The following is a 21937-nucleotide window of genomic DNA, read 5'->3' as shown; positions in this document are numbered from 1 at the left end:
TAGCAGTTTTTTTCCTTGTAACTCTTTGTTTAATAAATTCAGTATTTGAAATATATCTGACAGATAAAATATGTCAGACTTAGCAGCAACAATTTGTTCTCCAAGCTGCACTGAGAAATGCTACAATAATATCCCAAAGTGCAACAAAGCGACAAAGGCAATTATCTTTTGATAACCATCGGGCCTCTGTATGCGTTTTTAGCTGTTCAAAATCTTTCTGCTTTCCTCACAAAGTTGTCATAAAAGATGATCTTGAAGTGCATCTTATTTATTTATAGTGATACAGTGCCCGGCCTTCCAGCCCTTCGAACTCTGCCACCCAGCAACCCTAGCCTAATCATGGGACAATTTACAATGACTAATCAACCTACCACTGATGAAGCTGACAGCCATTATTACAGAAGCAAGGGTCTTGTGCAAGCATGCTCCCAATTCTTTTGCAACCATGTGCCAATGGTCATACACAGCATTTTTTAAATGATCAATAAATTGCTTTCACTTCCTATCATCAAAGTTGCATAAGCCATTGTGTTTTCATAATACGCATGTAAAAATCAAGCTAACTTTTTAGGCAGTTTTTTAAATAATTTAAATTTTTAGGGAATTATTCTTCAGAAATGCTATCATACGCGCAAGTTCTATATGGCAATAAAGAGCATGTATTCACAAGAAAAGCAAGTTGAACTTACTTTCAAAATGTGTTAAGTATCAGGGATTTAATGGAAGTCTCAGTGGTAATAGTGATACAATGGTCGACTCCACGCATTCTCACCTCACTGCAGTTCAGCCATTTCTGACAGATGGCCCCACTGCATTAACTGCAGCCCACATGTCACATTTATACGTATTATAACACACATGGGTCAGTGGAAGACAAACAGAACTAGCTCCTGATGTACGCGCGCTGGTTGGCCTTGCCCAAGGTAACGATATTGAGGGTTTACACACACGTGAAAATCTGCTGGAAAGCCAAACGACACACGCAAAATGCAGGAAGAACTCAGCAGGCCAGGCCGCATCTATGGAAAAGTACAGTTGGCATTTCAGACTGAGAACCTTCGTCAGGACTGGGGAAAAATGATGAGAAGTCAGAGCAACAAGGTGTTGGGAGCGGAGGAAGAAGTACAAGGTGGTAGGTGATGGGTGGAACTGGGAGAGGGGAGGGGTGAAGTAAAGAGCTGGGAAGTTGATTGATGAAAGAGATACAGGGCTGGAGAGGGGGAAAACTGATAGGAGAGGACAGAAGGCCATGGAAGAAAGAAAAGTGCGGAGGACCAGAAGGAGGTGATGGGCAGGTAAGGAGATAAGGTGAGAGAGGGAAACAGGGATCAGGTAATGGTGGGTGGTGGTGGTGGTGCAGTTACCAGAAGTTTAAGAAATTGTTGCTCCTGCCATCAGGTTGGAGGGTTACCCAGACGGAATATAAGGTGTTGCTCCTCCAACCTGAGTGTGGTCTCATAGTGACAGAATGGGAATGGGAATGGGTGTCCACCATGAGATCCTGCTCTTTCTGGTGGGTGGAGCATAGGTGCTCAGCGAAGCGGTCACCCAACCTGCATCGGGTCTCACCGATATACAGGAGGCCACATCGGGAGCCCCGGACACAATAGATGACCCCAACAGACTCACAGGTGAAGTGTCGCCTCACCTGGAAGGACTGTCTGGGGCCCTGAATGGTAGTGAGGGGGGAGGTGTAGGGGCAGGTGTAGCACTTGTTCTGCTTGCAAGGGTAAGTTCCAGGAGGGAGATTGGTGGGGAGGGATGAGTGGACAAGGGAATGATCCCTGTGGAAAGCAGAAAGTGAGGGGGAGGGAAAGATATGCTTAGTGGTGGGATCCTGCTGGAGGTGGCGGAAGTTACAGAGAATTATGTGCTGGACACGAAGGCTAGTGGGGTAATAGGTGAGGACAAGAGGAACCCTATCCCTGGTGGGGTGGCAGGAGGATGGGGTGAGGGCAAATGGAAGTGGAAGAGATGCGGGTAAAGGCAACATTGACGGTGGAGGAAGGAAAGCCCCTTTCTTTGAAGAAGGAGGAAATCTCATTAGTTTTGGGATGAAAAGCCTGATCCTGAGAGCAGATATGTGAAGACGGAATAACTGAGAGAAGGAGATGGTGTTTTCACAAGTGACAGAGTGCTTTTTCGTTGCTAGTTGGTAGAATATTATATATGCATATTATAAGTAATGTATCCTATTCAGAGCTTTCATGTTCAACTATAACATTATATTTAACATATACCTATAGACTAATAAAAATTAAATATTGACTGTATATTAGGATAATTAGTACAGTTGACCAAAAAGCTTTAGCAATGAACAGAGACGATGGAGGGTGAGGTAAATGTAGGTCACAAATGGGCCAAAAGCAGATGAAGAGTGAGAGCCACTGAAGTAGATTTGAATCATGTTTAAAAGTGTCTTCAATGGAGCTTTCATTTTGCAGTGCCCGATTGCTTCCCATTGCAGCACAAGTACACATACTGTTGCTTCAGGGTCAAAACGTATCCAAACAAGGCCTGTAATCACATAGAGAGGCCTGGCAGAGCTGTGAAGAACTTTTTTTTCACAGATGATTGCATGCTGTTAGGGAGGGGAGAGGAGGGGAGGGGAGGGGAGGGGAAGGGAGGGGAGTGGAAGCAAGGGGAGAGGAGCAGAGGGGAGGGGAGAGGACGGAAGGGCAATGGAGGGGAGGAGTGGGGCTGAGAGAAGAGGGGAGGAGAGGGAAGGGGGAGGGGAAGGAAGGAGAAGGAAGGGGAGGGGGAAAGAGAGGAGCAGAGAGGAGGGGAAAGGAGGGGAGAGGAGGGGAGGGGAGGAGGGGGAGGGGTGGGGAGGGGAGAGAAAGGGAGGCGAGGGGAGAGCAGGGGAGAGGAGGGAAGGGGAAGGAGAGAGGGGAGAGGAGGGGAGGGGAGTAGAATTAGACCATTTAGTCTGCTTCGCTATTCCAGCATAGCTAATTTGTTACCAACCTTATTTATTTATGCCAACCCTATTCTCATGCCCTCTTCCTGTAACCTTTGACCCATCACTAATTAAGAACCTCTGCTTTAAGTATACTCAATGACCTGCCCTCAGCGAATTCCACACATGCACCACTCTGTGGCTGAAGAAATTCTTCCTCACCCCTGTTCTAAAAGGACATCCGTCTATTCTGAGGCTGTGTCCCCCCTCTGGTCTTAGACTCCCCCATCATGGGAAACATCCATTCTACTGAGGCCTTTCGCCATTCGATAGGTTTCGATGAGGTCACCTCTCGTTTTTCTGAATCCCGGTGAGAAGAGCCCAGAGTTCTCAAACACTCTTCATGTGACAAGCCTGTCAATTCGGGAAAGACTACTGATGTTCAGTTTCTCAGGAGAGAGATTTGTAAATTACTGAGCACTCCAGAATTGGGGAGGAACTGGCTCTGAAGGGTATTTGAAGACAGAATCTGCCATGATCTTTCTGAATTGGAGGAGCTGACTTCAGAACCTTGCTACTTCTTTGGTACTTTTTCTTGAATTTCTGCTGATGCAGATTTGCCACTCCACAATGGAGCAGTAGGAAAAAAAGAATTGATATAAGTTTTTAGAGATGGTGGAAGAATGTTCAATATTGGATAAGATGAACATTGGATCACCCCTTCTCCTATGGAAATGAAAATCTTGACAGATGGGTGATGTACAGCCTGCACAATAATTACAAAACTTATGAGGTGGAGTGCCATGGTGGCAGGGAAGGAGTACTGGGCACAGGGACACCAAACAAGGCCATTTGATTCTAAACAATTGGTTTATTGATAATCACAGAATGTTTCTCCGGTGCTTCCTGCTCTTTTTCCCTTCCCTTCCCCTTTTCCCAACCATGATTCCCTGCTCCCTTCCCCCTCTCAGTTCACAATAGTTCACATTTCAGGTTTATCATCACTCACATATGTCATGAAATGTGTTTAAATTTTGAGGCAGCAGTACAGTGCAATACATAAAATTACTACACGGCTATGTAAAAGTCTTAGACACCAGACCTATATATATGTGCCTGGGATGAGAGAGACGACAGAGAGGAGAGAAGAGAAGAGAGGGGAAGGGCAGGGGAGAGAAGAGAGAGAGATGGAGGTGAGATAAGAGAGAGAGGAGAGGGGAGAGAGAGAGGGGAGGGGAGAGAAGAGAGAGGCAGGGGGACAAGAGAGAGAGGGAAGGGGGAGAAAAGAGAGAGGGAGAGGAGAGGGGAGACATGAGAGAGAGGAGAGAAGAGAGAGAGGGAGAGGAGAGGGGAGAGATGAGAGAGAGAGGGGAGAGAGAAGAGAGAGAAAGGGAGGGGAGAGACAATGGAGAGGGGAGAGGAAAGAAGAGAGAGTGAGTGGAGGAGACAGAAGAGAAAGAGAGGGGTGAGAAGACAGAGGGGAAAGGAGACAGAAGAGAGAAAGAAGGGAAGGAGAGAAAAGAGGGAGGAGAGAGGAGGGGAGAGGAGGGGAGAGGAGAGGAGGGGAGAGGAGGGGAGGTTAGAGGAGAGGGGAGGAGGGGAGGGGGCAGGAGAGAAGAGCGGGGAGGTGGGGGAAGAGGCGAGAAGTTGAGTGGAGTGAGAGTGAGAAGGGCTGTGGAGTGAGAGGGAGCAGAGTGGGGCGGCTTTGGCTCAACAGGCTTCGGTGTGAACAGGCAGAGGCCAGGGTAGGTTCCGATAAGTTTCGTTTTGTTTGTTCAGAGTAGAGAGAATACCAGGCAGGATGTTGGAATGCTCCTCTTGCAGGATGTGGGAAGTCAGGGAGCCCTCCGGTGTCCCTGACAACGACACTTGTAAGAAGTGCATCCAGCTGCAGCTCCTAACAAACCGTGTTAGGGAACTGGAGCAGGAGCTGGATGACCTCCCGATCAATCAGGAGAATGAGGAGTTCATAGATAGTAGCTTCAGGGAGGTAGTTATGCCAAAGGAGCAGCACACAGGTAATTGGGTTACCGTCAGGCGAGGGAAGGGGAAAGGGCAGGCAGAGCAGGGTTCCCCTGCGGCCATTCCCCTCAACAACAAGTATACCGTATTGGATACTGTTGGGGGGGATGACTTACCTGGGACAAGCTGCAGTAGCTGGATCTCCGGCACTGGGTCTGACTCTGCAGTGCAGAAGGGAGGGTGGAAGAAGAGGAGAGCAGTAGTGATAGGGGACTCGATAGTTAGAGGTACAGAGGGAGGTTCTGTGGTCGTGACAGAGAATCCCAGATGGTTTGTTGCCTCCCGGATGCCAGGGTCAGGGATGACTCTGATCACGTGCACAGCATTCTGAAGTGGGAGGGTGATCAGCCAGATGTCATGGTGCACATCGGTACCAATGATGTAGGAAGAAAGAGTGAGGAGGTCCTGGAGAGTGAGTATAGAGAGCTTAAGACCATAAGACAAAGGAGCAGAAGTCAGCCATTTGGCCCATTGAGTCTGCTCCGCCATTTTATCATGAGCTAATGCATTCTCCCATTTAGTCCCACTCCCCCACCTTCTCACCATAACCTTTGATGCCCTGGCTACTCAGATACCTATCAATCTCTGCCTTAAATAACCCCAATAACTTGACCTCCACTGCACCCGTGGTAACAAATTCCACAGATTCACCACACCACCCAGCTTGGTAGGAAGTTAAACAGCAGAACCCTGAGGGTGGTAATCTCAGGATTGCTACCTGTGCCACGTGCCAGTGAGGGTAGGAATAGGATGCCCTGGTGGATGAACACGTGACTTAGAAACTGGTGTAGGGGGCAGGGTTTCAGATTTCAGGATCATTGGGACCTCTTCTGGGGCAGGTGGGACCTGTACAAGAGAGACGGGTTACACCTGAACCACAGGGGGACCAATATCCTTTCAGGGAGGTTTGTTAGTGCTATTGGGGAGGCTTTAAACTAGATTTGCAGGGGGATGGGAACCAGAGTGCCAGAGCAGATAGCGGAGCGGGGGTGAAAATAAATGATGCAAAGTCACAAATAGAAGGGGTGTGTGTGGTGGTAATAATCTTCTGAGGTGTGTCTATTTCAATGCAAGGAGTATTGTGGGGAAGGCTGACGAGCTGAGGGCGTGGATTGACACATGGAATTATGACATTATAGCCATTAGTGAAACTTGGCTACAGGAGGGGCAGGACCGGCAGCTTAATGTTCCAGGGTTCCGATGTTTCAGATGTGATCGAGGCAGAGGAATGAAAGGTGGGCGGGTGGCATTGCTAGTCAGGGAAAATGTTACAGCAGTGCTCAGGCAGGACAGATTAAAGGGCTTGTCTACTGAAGCCATATGGGTGGAGCTGAGAAACAGGACAGGTATGACCACATTAATGGGGTTGTATTATAGACCACCCAATAGTCATCGAGAATTTTGAGCTTATGTTTGATTTTGAGAAAAGATGGGGTTCATTTGCTCATTACTATCATTTGAGTTAATTGATAGATTTCCTCTACAATCTAATTGTAAATTTTTGGTACTTTTTTTTCTTGCTGGCGGTTTGATGTTTATCTTTAGAAGCTTTTTGTATGAAGCATGGCTCCGGGGTTGAACACCTAATGGGTTTTTTTTTTCTCACTTTCTCTTGCTTAGTTGGTTTTTTTTTCTCTTTTTTTGTCATCAAAATTTTTTCAATCTTTAGAATAATTTTTTTTTGAGACATTCTAAGTGTTGCTTACTTCGATGTACTCTTATTAATTTTGGATAATAATAATAAAGAGATTTGAAAAGAATAGTCAGCAAGAATTGGAGGAGCAAATCTACAGAGAGACAACTGCAGGAAACATAAAGTTGTGATAGTGGGGGATTTTAATTTTTCACATATTGATTGGGACTCCCATACTGTTAAAGGTCTAGACAGGTTAGAGTTTGTAAAATGTGTTCAGGAAAGTTTTCTAAATCAATATATAGAGGTACCAACTAGAGAGGATGCAATATTAGATCTCATATTAGGAAACGAGTTAGGACAGGTGACGGAAGTGTGTGTAGGGGAACACTTTGTTTCCAATGATCATAACACCATTAGTTTCAACTTGATCATGGATAAAGATAGATCTGGTCCTCGAATTGAGGTTCTAAACTGGAAAAAGGCCAAATTTGAAGAAATGAGAAAGGATCTAAAAAGCGTGGATTGGGACAGGTTGTTCTCTGGCAAGGATGTGATTGGTAAGTGGGAGACCTTCAAAGGGGAAATTTTGAGAGTGCAGAGTTTGTATGTTTCTGTCAGGATTAAAGGCTTCTACAGGTATATTAAGAGCAAAAGGATAGTAATGCATAAAATTGGGCCTCTTGAAGATCAGAGTGGTCGGTTATGTATGGAACCAAAAGAAATAGGGGAGATCTTAAATGGGTTTTTTGTGTCTGTATTTACTAAGGAAACTGGCATGGAGTCAATGGAATTAAGGCAAACAAGTAGTGAGGTCATGGAAACTGTACAGATTGAAGAGGAGGAGGTGCTTGCTATCTTGAGGCAAATCAGAGAAAATAAATCCCCAGGACCTGACAGTGTATTCCCTCGAACCTTGAAGGAGACTAGTGTTGAAATTGCAGGGGCCCTGGCAGATATATTTAAAATGTCAGTATCTATGGGTGAGGTGCTGGAGGATTGGAGGATAGCTCACATTGTTCCATTGTTTAAAAAAGGCTCTAAAAGTAATCCAGGAAATTATAGGCCGGTAAATTTGACGTCGGTAGTAGGTAAATTATTGGAAGGAGTATTAAGATATAGCATCTACAGGTATTTGGATAGACAGGGACTTATTAGGGAGAGTCAACATGGCTTTGTGCGTGGTAAGTCATGTTAGCTATTAGAGTTTTTCGAGGAGGTTACCAGGAAAGTGGATGATGGGAAGGCAGTGGATGTTGTCTACCTGGACTTCAGTAAGGACTTTGACAAGGTCCCGCATGGGAGGTTAGTTAGGAAAATTCAGTTGCTAGGTATACACGGAGAGGTAGTAAATTGGATTAGACATTGGCTCGATGGAAGAAGCCAGAGAGTGGTAGTGGAGGATTGCTTCTCAGAGTGGAGGCCTGTGAATAGTGGTGTGCCATAGGGATCAGTGCTGGGTCCATTGTTATTTGTCATCTATATCAATGATCTGGATGAATATGTGGTAAGTTAGATCAGCAAATTTGCTGATGATACAAGGATTGGAGGTGTAGTGGACAGTGAGGAAGGTTTTCAAAGCTCGCAAAGGGACTTAGACCAGTTGGAAAAATGGGTTGAAAAATGGCAGATGGAGTTTAAAACAGACAAGTGTGAGGTATTGCACTTTGGAAGGACAAACCAAGGTAGAACATACAAGGTAAATGATGGGGCACTGGGGAGTATAGTAGAACAGAGGGATCTGGGAATACAGATACAAAATTCCCTAAAAGTAGCGTCACAGGTAGATAGGGTCGTAAAGAGAGCTTTTGGTACATTGGCCTTTATAAATCAAAGTATTGAGTATAAGAGTTGCAATGTTATGGTGAGGTTGTATAAGGCATTGGTGAGGCCGAATTTGGAGTATTGTGTTCAGTTTTGGTCACCAAATTACAGGAAGGATATAAATAAGGTTGAAAGAGTGCAGAGAAGGTTTACAAGGATGTTGCTGGGACTTGAGAAACTCAGTTACAGAGAAAGGTTGAATAGGTTGGGACTTTATTCCCTGGAGCGTAGAAGAATGAGGGGAGATTTGATAGAGCTATATAAAATTATGATGGGTATAGATAGAGGGAATGCAAGCAGGCTTTTTCCACTGAGGCTAGGGGAGAAAAAAACCAGAGAACATGGGTTAAGGGTGAAGGGGGAAAAGTTTAAAGGGAACATTTCTTCATACAGAGAGTGGTGGGAGTGTGGAATGAGCTGCCAGATGAAGTGGTAAATGTGGGCTCACTTTTAACATTGCAGAAAAACTTGGACAGGTACATGGATGGGAGGTGTATGGAGGGATATGGTCCAGGTGCAGGTCAGTGGGACTAGGCAGAAAAATGGTTTGGCACAGCCAAGAAGGGCCAAAAGGCCTGTTTCTGTGCTGTAATGTTCTATAGTTCTATGATTCTAAAAGGTGAGAAGAAGGGAGAAGAGAGACCAGAGAGAGGAGAAAAGAGAAAGGAGAGGGGAGAGAAGAGAGAGAGAGAGAGAAGTAAGAATGATTAATATTGTGAGTCAGCTATTAATAGATATGATGATTAATTAAAATAAATGTGTGTGAAGGTCTTTTCCATTTTAAAATGAGCTCAAGAAGAGGATTAATCTTCCACTCTTAAATAATATAAAGGTTGGTAGATGATATAGAAGTCAGGAGGAATATTGTTGGGAAGGCATTGAAGACTGGATTCCACAGTAGGGCATTATAAACCCCCCTCCCACCCTGGTCATTTTCTCTCCTTGAGACAGAAAAAGAGTGAAATGAAGGAAAATTCATGTCAGATCGTCTGCATACATACAGAGAGCACAGCCCCCAGGTATACAAACTCAAGAGTGAGCAAGACACACAGGGGAACGGGAATATCAGACAGAGAAACAAGTTATTGCTCATGCTCTTTAGAGATACATAGGTGGAAGAGTATCAACTACCCGCTGCCCACTGCCCCTCCTTAATGTTCTGAATAGGATGGTTCCTGCAATAAATAATGTTATGAGGTTCCCTCTCCTATTGCAATTTTTGAGAAACCCAGTCCTGCAGTAGCCAGTCAATAAAGCCAGTAACATTAATTGGATGCAGTGTTTGTGGTGTCCAACTGAGAGGCTATGTTTAATAATGGTAAGAAACTGAAATATCATCTCATGGTTTGCTTCCATTAAGGTTAGGGGATAAAGTCTGTGTAAGGAAGATTTCATCTATAACTGAATAATTAATTACACCCTATGAAAAACTTTGCAGTTCCGTGTCACCACTTCCTTTATAGATGGAGACAGGACAGCCCATTCTTTGTTCCTGGCTCAGCTCAAGAAACAAAGAGAGATTTGGACACAGTCCAGCACAAAAACCAATGTCCCCTCCAAGGACTGTGTGGTCTATACTTCCTGCTGCCTCAGGAAGAAGAGCTATCATAAACAAAGACTACCCACCCTGATCATTCTCTCTTCTCTCCTGTACCATCACACAGAAGCTCAAAAGCTTAAAAGCACTCACCAGCAGGTTCAAGGGCAGCTTGTATCCCACTGTTGTAAGTTCTTGAATGGATCCCTTGTGCCTCTCACTCAGTGTCAGCAAAACCAAAGAACCGATTATTGACAACAGGAGGTCCATGAACCAGTCCTCATCAGGGGACCAGAAGCAGAGAGGGTCAGTAAGATCCTCGGAGCATTATCGCTTCAGAGGATCCCTCCAGGGTCCAGCATGTAAATGCTATTTCAAAGAAGGCATGGTAGAACCTCTACTTTCTTAGGGTGTCTGCAGCTTCAGCATGTCACCTAAAGCTTTGACAAACTCCTACAGATATACAGTGGAGAGTATCCTGACCAGCTGCATCAGCATCTGGTATGGAAACACCGATGCCCATGAACGGAAAGACTACAAAAAGTAGTGGATGCAGCCTAGTCCATCACCAGTAAAGCCCTCCCCATCACTGACCACAAGGAGCACTGCCTTGAAAAGAAAGAGAAGATTGGTAGCTTGGGTTGGCTGCTTGTTTGTCGGGTTATTTGCCGAGCCTGCGGGATCGGGGCTGAGGGGTGAGCCATGAATGCTCACAATAAACCAATAACCAGCGATACGGGTCAGCAGAGATCACTCAGCTATCTGGTTAGCTAGAACCCAGAGGAGACTAGCGGCGAGCACAACAGCTAACCAATCAGAATCGACTGCACAGTGATTGATTGCATCGATTCACCTCGACTGATGACGAAATGTTTGCAACCTAACCTCCAGGCTCTGCAAACAACCCTACACAGTAGCAGTCATCAAGGGCCCCACCATCCAGGCCACGCTCTATTCTCACTGCTGCCACCGGGAAGGAGGTCCCACACCACCAGGTTCAGGAACAGTTTCTACCCTTCAACTATCAGGCTCCTGAACCAGACGGGATAACTTCACTCCCCTCACACTGAACCTACAGACTCACCTTCAAGGGCTCTGCAACTCATGTTCTCAATATTATGTATTATTTATTTGTTATTATTTATTATTTGTTTTTTTGTATTTGCACAGTTTGTCTTTTGTACATCAGTTATTGTCAGTCTTTGTGTGTAGTTTTTCATTAATTCTATTATCTTTCTTTGTATCTGCTGTGAATGCCCATTAGAAAACAAATCCCAGGATTGTATATGTTGACAGATATGTATTTTAATAATGATTTTACTTTGTACTTTGAACTTTGTATAATAATGATGAACTCTTGATCTGGCAATCCAACTCATCATGACCCTTGGTCAACCTGCACTACACTTTTTCTGTGAATGTGACACTATATCCTACATGCTGTTAACTGGGTTTCCTTTGTACTACCCCAACGTACTGACAGTTTGCAAAGATTCATATAGATGGGATGCAATACTTCTTCACTCTGACTGCGGCAATAACAAACCAATCCCTAATGACGAATCTTAAACCATGATGTGGTATGATCACTCTTCACATAATAAATTTACAGCAGAGTATTCACATCTCAACGACAGGACATGACATCAAAACTCCAGCGATGGTTTATCTGCTAACAATTGACTCTTGAAGATGGTGGTAATTCCATTTACTCTCTCCTTGAATTACCAGCAATGATTTTATCCCAAACCTGTGCAGAGTTGGATGCCAATTTTCAGCTGGTGAACAGGCAGGCCTTAAGGGTTGCATCTCCGTGGCTATGAGCTTTGGATTGTGGATTGACTCATCAGCACTGTCACTTTTCAAATGATTTGTCTGACTACAAAACAACCATGGCCTTTAGCTGAAGGAATGTGAATCACTGGGGTAGGAATGATCTCTGCTTGCTCAGTGAGCTTGAATTTACCGCCTCCTTTACACGCCATCCTGTGATTTTGATTATGTGAGTTGCCATCTCCTTACACTCAGTAATTTTGTGGGAGGTACCAGCAGTAACATAAATGGCTGTATGCTGACAACCGATGTCAGATAATGACAAACTCTGGTTTTAAACTGTCTCAAGAGCCGAGTTTAGCGTCAGACAGTCATAAGGCCTTCATGTTACTGCCCTAATCTGAGGTTTCTTTTCTTCCTTTTCAAAGAGACATAGAGTCATACAGTATGGAAACAGACACTTTAACTCAACTGATCCAAGCTGACCAATATGCTCATCTAAGCTTACATTTGACCCAGAGCTCTCTAGACCTTTTCCCTCCATGTACCTCTCCATTTACCCACCTCAGCCACTTCCTCAGCAGCTCATTCCATATACTGACCACCGGAGTGAAAAAAAATCATTTCAGAAATCTACACTGCTCTTCTGCATAAACTGTCACATGTGCCTAACACAAGGAGAGTCTATCATTAATATAGCAAAATGATTATTTAAAATTTAAAGTTTCAAAGTAAATTTATTATCAAATGTCATCATATACTACCTTGAGATTCATTTTCTTACAGGCAGTTACTGAAAAAAGGTAATACAATATAATTTATGAAGAACTATAGACAAACAAAGACTGACAAACAAACAACTAAAGAGGTAAATAAAAAAATAATACAGAAGAGTAAAGAGTTCTGGAAAGTGAGGCTGCAGGTCATAGAATTAGTTGAGAGTAGTGGTGGTTGCAGGTTTAGTCTCTTTAACATGTGCTGCACTGCAATGAAATCATGATCAAACTCATCCTAGCACCGTCACCCCCATGTGACCTCCCCTCCATTTCCTAGGGCAGAGTTTCAGAGCGTCCAGTCAGAGAGTCCTGCAGCACAAGAAAAGGCCCTTCAGCCCACTGAGTACATGCTGACCATCAAACACCTGCTTTCATTAATCTGACACTCATCCTATTCTAATTCCCCCACAACCTCACCTACTTGTGCCGGACTCCACCACTCTTCTCCACAGCAGCTGCGGTTCACGGAGGGTAATTACCCTGCAGGTGGGCACACCTTTGGGACTGGGTGAAACCTGGAGCACCCAGAAGTAACCCAGGCACTTAGAGAAGGAACATGCCTTCTCCATACAGAGAGAACCACAGGATAGCGTTAACCTAAGTCACTATAATCGCAAGGATGCAACTCTACCAGCTGTCTCTCATTACTACCACTTCTTCTTTAATATCACTTTTGACCAATGCATGTTTTTTACCAAATGAAACCAATGCAATTGAATCACCAGCGGTCCTCCCTTCCCTCAATTTACACTGAAAACGCTTGCTCCGTCCTCTCCGTAACTTGGAGAGCCACGCTGGAATGCTTCTCAAGGATCAGGCAAGCTTACGAGTCGCTTAGCCAAGTGAACAAGCCTCACCTGAAGAGGATGGTTGAGCATCTGACGGACCAGGAACACGTACAGGACAACACACACCCATGTGTACAGTCCCAAAGTATCAGCAATCAAAACCCTCTGCCATTCGTTGTGCAAGCTGTACCTGATAGCTTTTGTCCCACCTCAGTTTAATGTTATATTCCCTATGTTCTAGTATCTGTCTGCCCCACACACCATCAGAAGAGAACACATTCTATCTAACACACACCAAGTCCAGCAATCAAACCATCCATAAACTTACAAAGAATAGAAGCCTAATTCCTTCTCGTTTATTAATTTAGAAATACAACATGGTACTCCTCTGGCTCAGTGATACTGCACCACCCAATTGCAACCATGTGACCAATTAAACTACTAACCAGTATGTTTACCAGGAGCTGGAGCACCCAGAGGACACCTACATGGTCATGAGGAGAAGGTTACAGACTCTGTACAGACAGTGATGGATTAATTGAGTTCATTGTCACGTACACAAGGAAATATACAGACAGGTGTAATGAGAATCTTGCAGAAACGATAGGGTCTTTTAAGAAACTCCTGGACAGGTACTTGGAGCTCAGAAAAATAGGAGGCTATGGGTAATCCTAGGTAATTTCTAAGGTAAGGACATGTTCGGCTCAGCTTTGTGGGCGGAAGGGCCTGTATTGTGCTGTAGGTTTTCTATGTTTCTAACACAGACACATAGCATCATGTAAGTGATATTCTCAAGAAATATAAATTAAACATCAACTATATGAAGTTCTAATGAGGCAAAACACAATCAGAACCAAAATAAAGGTCCATGGTGGATGGGTAGGAGGGAGGAAAGGGCTTGTTTTGCTGTTGTCGTTGTTCTGCCAAGCATTATGGACATGTTATGTTGGCACCAGAATGTGTGGTGACACTCGTGAGCTGCCCCAGCACATCCTTAGGTTGTGTTGGGTGTTAACGCATACAGCACATTTCACTGTGATAAATAGATGAATCTGAATCCACTTGAATGCAAAATGATCAAAATAATCATGAATTGCTAAACTGGAGTGGTTAGGGTTTTGCCAATTGGTTGAAGGAAAGTAGCTGTTGTAATGCTGGTGATTCCTTAATCCTTCCAAAGGACAGATGAAATTCCAGTGTCATCAACATGAACCAACGCCCTGTGGGACGAGAAAGCTGAAGCTTAGAAAGATCTCTTACACAGGAACAGAAGAAAGCAGTATCCAACAACAAGGTCCTTGCCATCCAGTCCCTGAAGTATAGGAACTGCAAGTCTCGCACCATCAGGTTCTGGAACAGGTTCAGAATACTTCTACCATCGGGCTCCTGAACCTGTGTCGATAATTCACTCAACTCAACGCTAAACTGATTCCACAATTTATGGACTCACTTTCAAGGACTCTACAACTCATGTTCTCAGTATTATTAATTAATACATTTATTTATCTGTTTGTTTTATTAGATTTCTTTACACCTGCACTTTGTCTTCTTTGGCACATTGGTTGTTTGTCAGTCTCTGTGTGTAGCTTTTCACTGATTCTATTGTATTTCATTGTTGTACCGTGAATGCCTGGAAGAAAACGGAATTTAGGCTAGTATTTGGTGACATATACGTACTTTGACAATAAATTTACTTTGAACAGTGATCTAAGTGTACAGAGCAGTGGATCAAAATCCATTAGTCATTTCTCGTGTTAGACATTTTAGTGCAGAAATTCAACTTTTGACACTTTCACTCTATATTATAATAAGTATCAGTTATCTGAAAACTTGGGATGGAAGGCATTCAGAAAAACTATTAGGAAAACCCAGAGGGATGCAATTTTTATTGGACCTCAGAATTTCATTAAAGCATAAATGAGAGAACAAAACAGCAATCTATTGGTCTCAGATTGCCAGTTTATGGCTGTAACGTACATCAGGTTTGAATTTACTGTCATTCAACCATATGCATTTATCCATTCAAGCATATACATATATATACATTCAACTGAATGAAACACTGTTCCTCTGGACCGTGATGCACAGCACAGTACGTACCGTTAAACTCACACACAGCACATAAAGTAATGTTACCATACATAGATCACTACTAATAAAATGTATTCCAGACATTTAGCATGAGATGCATTTACAACACAGGTTAAAAAGTGAACAGTATAACACTGCTGCTGGTTCATACATTACGTGATGAGGTCTGAGTGATGGCAGGGAGATCAGTAGTCTCACAGCCTGGGAGACGAAGCTGGTCCCCTCCTAACAGTCCTTGACCTAATGTTACAGTGCCTCCTGCCTGATGGTGGGGGGGGGGGGTGTTAAAAGCGATTGTTGGAAAGGATCGCTGATGATGTTAAGGGCCCTGCGTATGAATCCCTCTTCATAAATGTCTTTGATAGGTGGAAGGGAGATCCTGATAATCCTTTCAATAGTCCTCGCAATCCTTTGTACAGTCTTGTGGTCGGATGCCTTGAACTTTCCATCCCAGATGGTGATGCAGCTGGTGGGGGGTGGGTGGGGGGGATACACCCAGTGGTGCTCCTGTAAAAATTGGTTCGAATGGAGTGGGGAGCCTCACTCGCTCAATCTCCACACAAAATGTCCGGATGTCACTTTATTGTGGATGGGGGACCTGCGCAACAGTATCTGCGGAATGCCTCAGGAGGCTAAAGATGGTTCTTGCCAATCCTTACAGAAAGCATCCCATACAACCGTCTGCCACCTGCTCCCACGTCTTCACATGACCCTGATTGGTCGCTGAGCAGCTGCTACACCTTGCCCAAGGGTGTCCTGCAGGCTAGCGGAGGAAAGGAGCACCATACACCTCCCTTGGTAGAGAGTATCTCCACCTCACCACCCTCCAACTGCCTTCAAGTAAACTAATGGGAGGAGATAGAAATATAGTGAGTCATAAAAATAGTGCAAAAGAACAGGAATCTTATCACTGGTATAAATGTACATAAGAAAGGTACACTATCCACCTTGTTACCCATGGTTAAGAAATGATCTTGATGATTCAGTGGTTCAGAGGTTCAAGCTACTGAATGTCCTCCCCGTGTATTTATATAGCACCGTTCACAACCTCAGATACTGCAGCTACTGTAGCCTTTTGGTATTGCAGAACTCTTGGTATCGCAGCCGTTACAGCGAGCATTACCTGGGTTCAATTCCATCGCTGTTTGTCAGGAGTTGGTTTGTTCTCCCCGTGACAGCATGAGTTTCTTCCGGGAGCTGCAGTTTCCTCCTCCACTCTACATACGGGTTAGTAGGCTAATTGGTCACATGGGCACAATGGGAGGCTCAGGCCTGTTTGGTGGGTTACCTTGCTGGATCACTAAATATATAAAAATAGACTAGGAGGCATTAAGTTTATAGATGGTTTGGTTGATGGAATTGGTATGGGTTAGATAGAATGTGGTATGCAGAAAAAATAGATACTAGAACAAGGGCAATAGGATCTTGAAATGAGGTCTTAGGTGTCTGAGACAAAAGTTAGCAGAGACGACTGTATCTCTAAATAAAATAAAACAAAAATCTAAAAAGTATCACTCAGATCACTGGAGAGGAAGTCGAGCCTAAAGCCTTTAGATCTGAGAGGCAGGAGGGCTATCTGGTTTGTGTCAGTTGGATAGTTACATAGCAATCAAACACTTACTGGTTTCATGTACACAGATTTAATATTGGTCTAAACACCACACCGCCACCCCTCTTTAAACTCCAAACTCTAACACTGTAAAGGTCAAGAACATTAATTGCCCATTCTGCCCATCCAAGTTAGGAACTACTGTATCTCAGTTTGGAATATAGTGTTGCATCTTCATGGTTACTAGGGATCACAGCGTGGAATCACTTAAAAGGTTTCACCAAAAGACAGGGTGGAGAGGCAACCCTTTATATTCTGTTTGGGTAGCCTCCAACCTGGTGGCATGAATATTGGTTTATTCTTGCAGTGAAAAAACATTCCCACCCCCTCCCCTCTTGTTCTATTCTGCACTCTGGCCTCATCTCTTCTCACTTCTCCTCCTTCCCTTTCTCCTATGGTCCTCTCTCCTCTCCTATCAGATTCCTTCTTCTCCAGATCTTTATCTTTCCCACCCACTTGGCTTCACCCATCATCTTCTAGCTGGCCTCCTTCCCCTCCCCCCTCCCCCCTACCTTTTTATTGTGGTACCTTCCCCCTTCCTTTCCAGTTCTGAAGAAGGGTCTTGGCCCAAAACGTTGACTGTTTATTTATTTCAATAGTTGCTGCCTGACCTGCTCAGTTCCTCCAGTATGTTGTGTGTGTTGCTCCAACAGGACTGAAGGCAGCAGTTCGCCATCATCTGTTCAAAGACTGAGAAGGTTGCTGCCAGGATCTCAGGGTAAGCTAGGATTTTAATCTTTGGAGTATGTGAGACTGAGGGGTGATATTACAGAAGTGAATAAAATCGTGAGGGCATGGATCGGCAGTAAGCAAATGACTTTTTTTTCCCCACAGGAAAAGATTAACTTAAAACTGGAGGGCACGGGTTTTAGGAGGCCCAGTGGCTGTAGCCCTGGTGAAGTCAAAGGCCCAAGGTCCACTAGAGGCCCGGAGATGGTCTGTCCGGGGGACAGCGGACTCTGTGTGTGTGTGTGTGTGTGTGTGTGTGTGTGCGCGCGCACGCACGCGCGCGCATGGGTGGGTGGGTGAGAGGAAAGGGGTTTGTTTTGTTGTAGTTTTGTTGCTGCACTGTTGTTATTGTTGCTTGTGTTGCTGTCCTGTTGTTGTTGTGTTGTTGTCGTTGTGCTGTTGTTGTGTTGCTGTCATTGTGCTGTTGTTGTTTTGATGTTGTTCTGTTGTTGCCTGTGTTGCTCTGCGAACACGGTGCACATGCTACGGAAATGCTATTTGGCGCCATTTACAGGCTGCCACCAGCACGTCATTAGGGTGTGTGGGTTATTAATGCAAACAACATGTTTCACTGTATGTTTCAATATACATGTGATAAATAAATGAATTGAATAGGAAGGTGAGAGGTGAAAGAATTAGAAGAGGCTTGAGAGAAAATGTCTTCACGCAGAGGGTGGTGCCTATGTGGAATGAGCTGCCAGAGGAAATGGTTGAGGAAGGTAGAGTAAATGTTAAAGACGTTTGGATAAATGCACAAATATGAGGGGTTTAGAGTGATATTGGGCAAATGCAGGCAAATGGGACTAGTTGGGTGAGAATTATGTTGAAGCTGGGCCAAGGGGCCTGTTTCCATGCTGTATTTCAGTGACGTCAACCGCAGGGCATGTAAAAACATGACAACTAGAGTCAAGAGGGAAATCCAGATTGCCAAAAGGCAGGCTGAGAAGGATATTGCTGATAATGCTAAGATCAACACCAAGAGATTTTTTTTATTACTTTAGCAGTAAAAGAAAAGTCAAGGAGGCAGGTAAGTGTATCAGGAATAATAGTGGGGTGCTAAATTATGCAGAGAAGGACATAATGTAAACCTTTAACTCATACTTTGCTAAGGTATTCACCTGCAAAGATATTAGCAATATGCCAGAAAGTACAGAGAAAAATAAGGTCATTTTAAGTGACTTAAAGATCTTAGAAAGTGAGGTCCTGCTTCAGCTGAAAAGGCTGAAAGTTAATAAATCTTCAGGGCCAGACAACATATATCCAAGGGTACAAAGAGGTCTGTGATTATATATACAAACCCCTAACATGTATTCTTCAAAAGTCAGTAAAGACTGGTGTAATTCCCAGGGACTGGAAATGGCCTAACGTCCTGGTATATAAGTGTACGGGGTTTCTTCTTTGTTATGTTAACTTTAAAATGGCTTCTTTGTTATATTAATCTTTTAAACTGCTGCGTATGTGGATTAAAATGGCTTCTATGTTATGTTAAATGCTGAGAAGGTCTCTAGCTGGAAGTTTGCTTGGGTTAATACAGATGGCAGGGTGCTATTAACCAATGGGTATTCATGTTATTATTCCTTGGGGTGATAATGCTATCTCATATGACTGGGAACGGGGGTTTCTGGCGGGGAGTCGGACGAGAGACCGGGAGGATGACGGACGTGTGGGAAGGCTCCAGTCGATCACTCCGGCTGGTCCCGAGCTGTGAGTCGACAGGGTCCGGATGGACCCGAACAAATTCCTGAGCTCCAACTTGTGCACGTAGAACTTGAACTTTGATAAGTCTGGTGCCTTTTTCCATTCCTTATTTTTCTGTATTGAACTTATATTAATTTCATAGACTTAGTAATATCTATAAAGTGTATTTGGTAAAACGTACTGGGTGTGCTGGCTGATGATTGATGTTTGGAACTGACTTGGGTGGCAGTGGTACAGCAACCGACCCAGCCAGAAGCGTCCGGGCGGGCACCGGACGGGATTTCCCCTAGATATATACGGGCCTATATAGCTGAGCGTCACATAAGAATGGTGATGGCTCTGACTTTAGTAACTATAGACCAGTAAGCTTAATGTGTATTGTAGGAAACTTAAATAAAGAGTGAAATGGAAAAGCAGCTGATAAGAACAGGCATGTTAACAGAGAGCTAGCAGAATCAGAATCAGAATCAGAATCAGAATCAAGTTTATTATCACCAGCATGTGTCGTGAAATTTGTTAACTTTGGCTCAGAAAGGGGAAATTATGTTTTACTAATATGCAGAGGCAACTAAAATTTATGATAACAATAGAACGGTTCATATCATTTACTTGGACATTCAGAAGGCTTTTGACGAGGTACCCTCACAAGAAGTTAATAATCAAACTACAGGAAGTAGGGATTCAGGGTAAGGTGTGTGAATGGGTGTAGAATTGGCTCAAACCAACAAGTTATGGTACGAGAATCATTTTCACACCTAGAAGATGTTAAAAGTGGGGTTCCGCAGGGGGATGCGCTGATAACATTCAGGCAGCAGAAGCAATAGTTAGATCCAAACAAAATCCAGATGTGGGCAGATAAATGGCAGATGAAATTTAATGTAAGTAAATATAGGAAGTATAAAAACCAGATATAAATATACATTGGGGTTCTTGAGATAGAAAGTGCCCTGTATGAGAAGGATTTGGGCATCCTGGTCGACTCATCACTACCAACATCCAGGCAATGCACAGAGGCGATGAGGAAGGCTGATAGAACGTTGGGTCATATAATGCTCTCAGTGGAGTTCAAGTCCAGAGCTGGTCTCCTTAAGCTGTCTAATGTGCTTGTGACACAAAAAGTGTACAATTTTTAGTCTCCATTTTTTGTGAGGGATGTGAAGGCACTGGAGAGAGTTCAGAAAAAAGCAATGAGACTCATTCCAGGTCTGCAGGGTTTGAGCTATGAAGAAAGATTGCAAAAATTAAATCTTTTTAGCCTCAGTTGACGTAGAATGAGAGGAGACATGATAGAAGTGTTTACAGTCATTAAGGGTATAAATAAGGTGGATGCCAGCTACAGCTTCAAAATTAATCCATCAACATGGACACAGAACCATAGAAGACTGGTTAAAGGGAGATTTCAGACTAACATCAGGAAGCATTTCTTTACACAGTGAGTTGTGGATACATGGAACAAACTACCTAGCTGTGTAGCTGAGGGTAGTACCTTAGAGACTTTCAAATCTAGACCCAATAGTTATTTCAATAGACTATGTGAATAGGAATTTGGCAAACTTTGTTGGGCCGAATGGCCTGTTCCTGTCAAAAACTTTCTAATGTTCTAATGATATATATATTTCTAAATCAATATATAGAGGTACCAACTAGAGAGGATGCAATATGAGTGACGGAAGTGTGTGTTGACGAACACTTTGATTCCAGTGATCATAACACCATTAGTTTCAACTTGATCATGGATAAAGAGCTTCTACAGGTATATTAAGAGCAAAAGGAGTATAAGAAGTGCAAGAAAATACTTAAGAAAGAAATTAGGGGGGCAAAAAGAAGACATGAGGTTACCTTGGCAGTCAAAGTGAAGGATAATCCAAAGAACTTTTACAAGTATATTAAGAGCAAAAGGATTGTGAGGGATAAAATTGGTCCTCTTGAAGATCAGAGTGGTCGGCAATGTATGAAACCAAAAGAAATGGGGGAGATCTTAAATGGGTTTTTTGCTTCTGTATTTACTAAGGAAACTGGCATGGAGTCTATGGAAATAAAGCAAACAAGTAGTGAGGTCATGGAACCTATATAGATTGAAGAGGAGGAGGTGCTCGCTATCTTGAGGCAAATCAGAGTAGATAAATCCCCAGGACCTGACAGGGTATTAGTGCTGAAATTGCAGGGGCTCTGGCAGATATATTTAAAATGCCGGTGTCTACGGGTGAGGTGCCAGAGGATTGGTGGATAGCTCATGTTGTTCCGTTGTTTAAAAAAGGATCGAAAAGTAATCCAGGAAATTATAGGCCGGTAAGTTTGACATCGGTAGTAGGTAAATTATTGGAAGGAGTACTAAGAGATAGGATCTACAAGTATTTGGATAGACAGGGACTTATTAGGGAGAGTCAACATGGCTTTGTGCATGGTAGGTCATGTTTAACCAATCTATTAGAGTTTTTTGAGGAGGTTACCAGGAAAATGGATGAAGGGAAGGCAGTGGATGTTGTCTACATGGACTTCAGTAAGGCCTTTGATAAGGACCCGCATGGGAGGTTAGTTAGGAAAATTCAGTCACTAGG

This window comes from Mobula hypostoma, chromosome 27, assembly GCF_963921235.1.
Source record: "Mobula hypostoma chromosome 27, sMobHyp1.1, whole genome shotgun sequence".
NCBI lineage: Eukaryota > Metazoa > Chordata > Chondrichthyes > Myliobatiformes > Myliobatidae > Mobula > Mobula hypostoma.
This window is presented reverse-complemented; position numbering follows the sequence as displayed.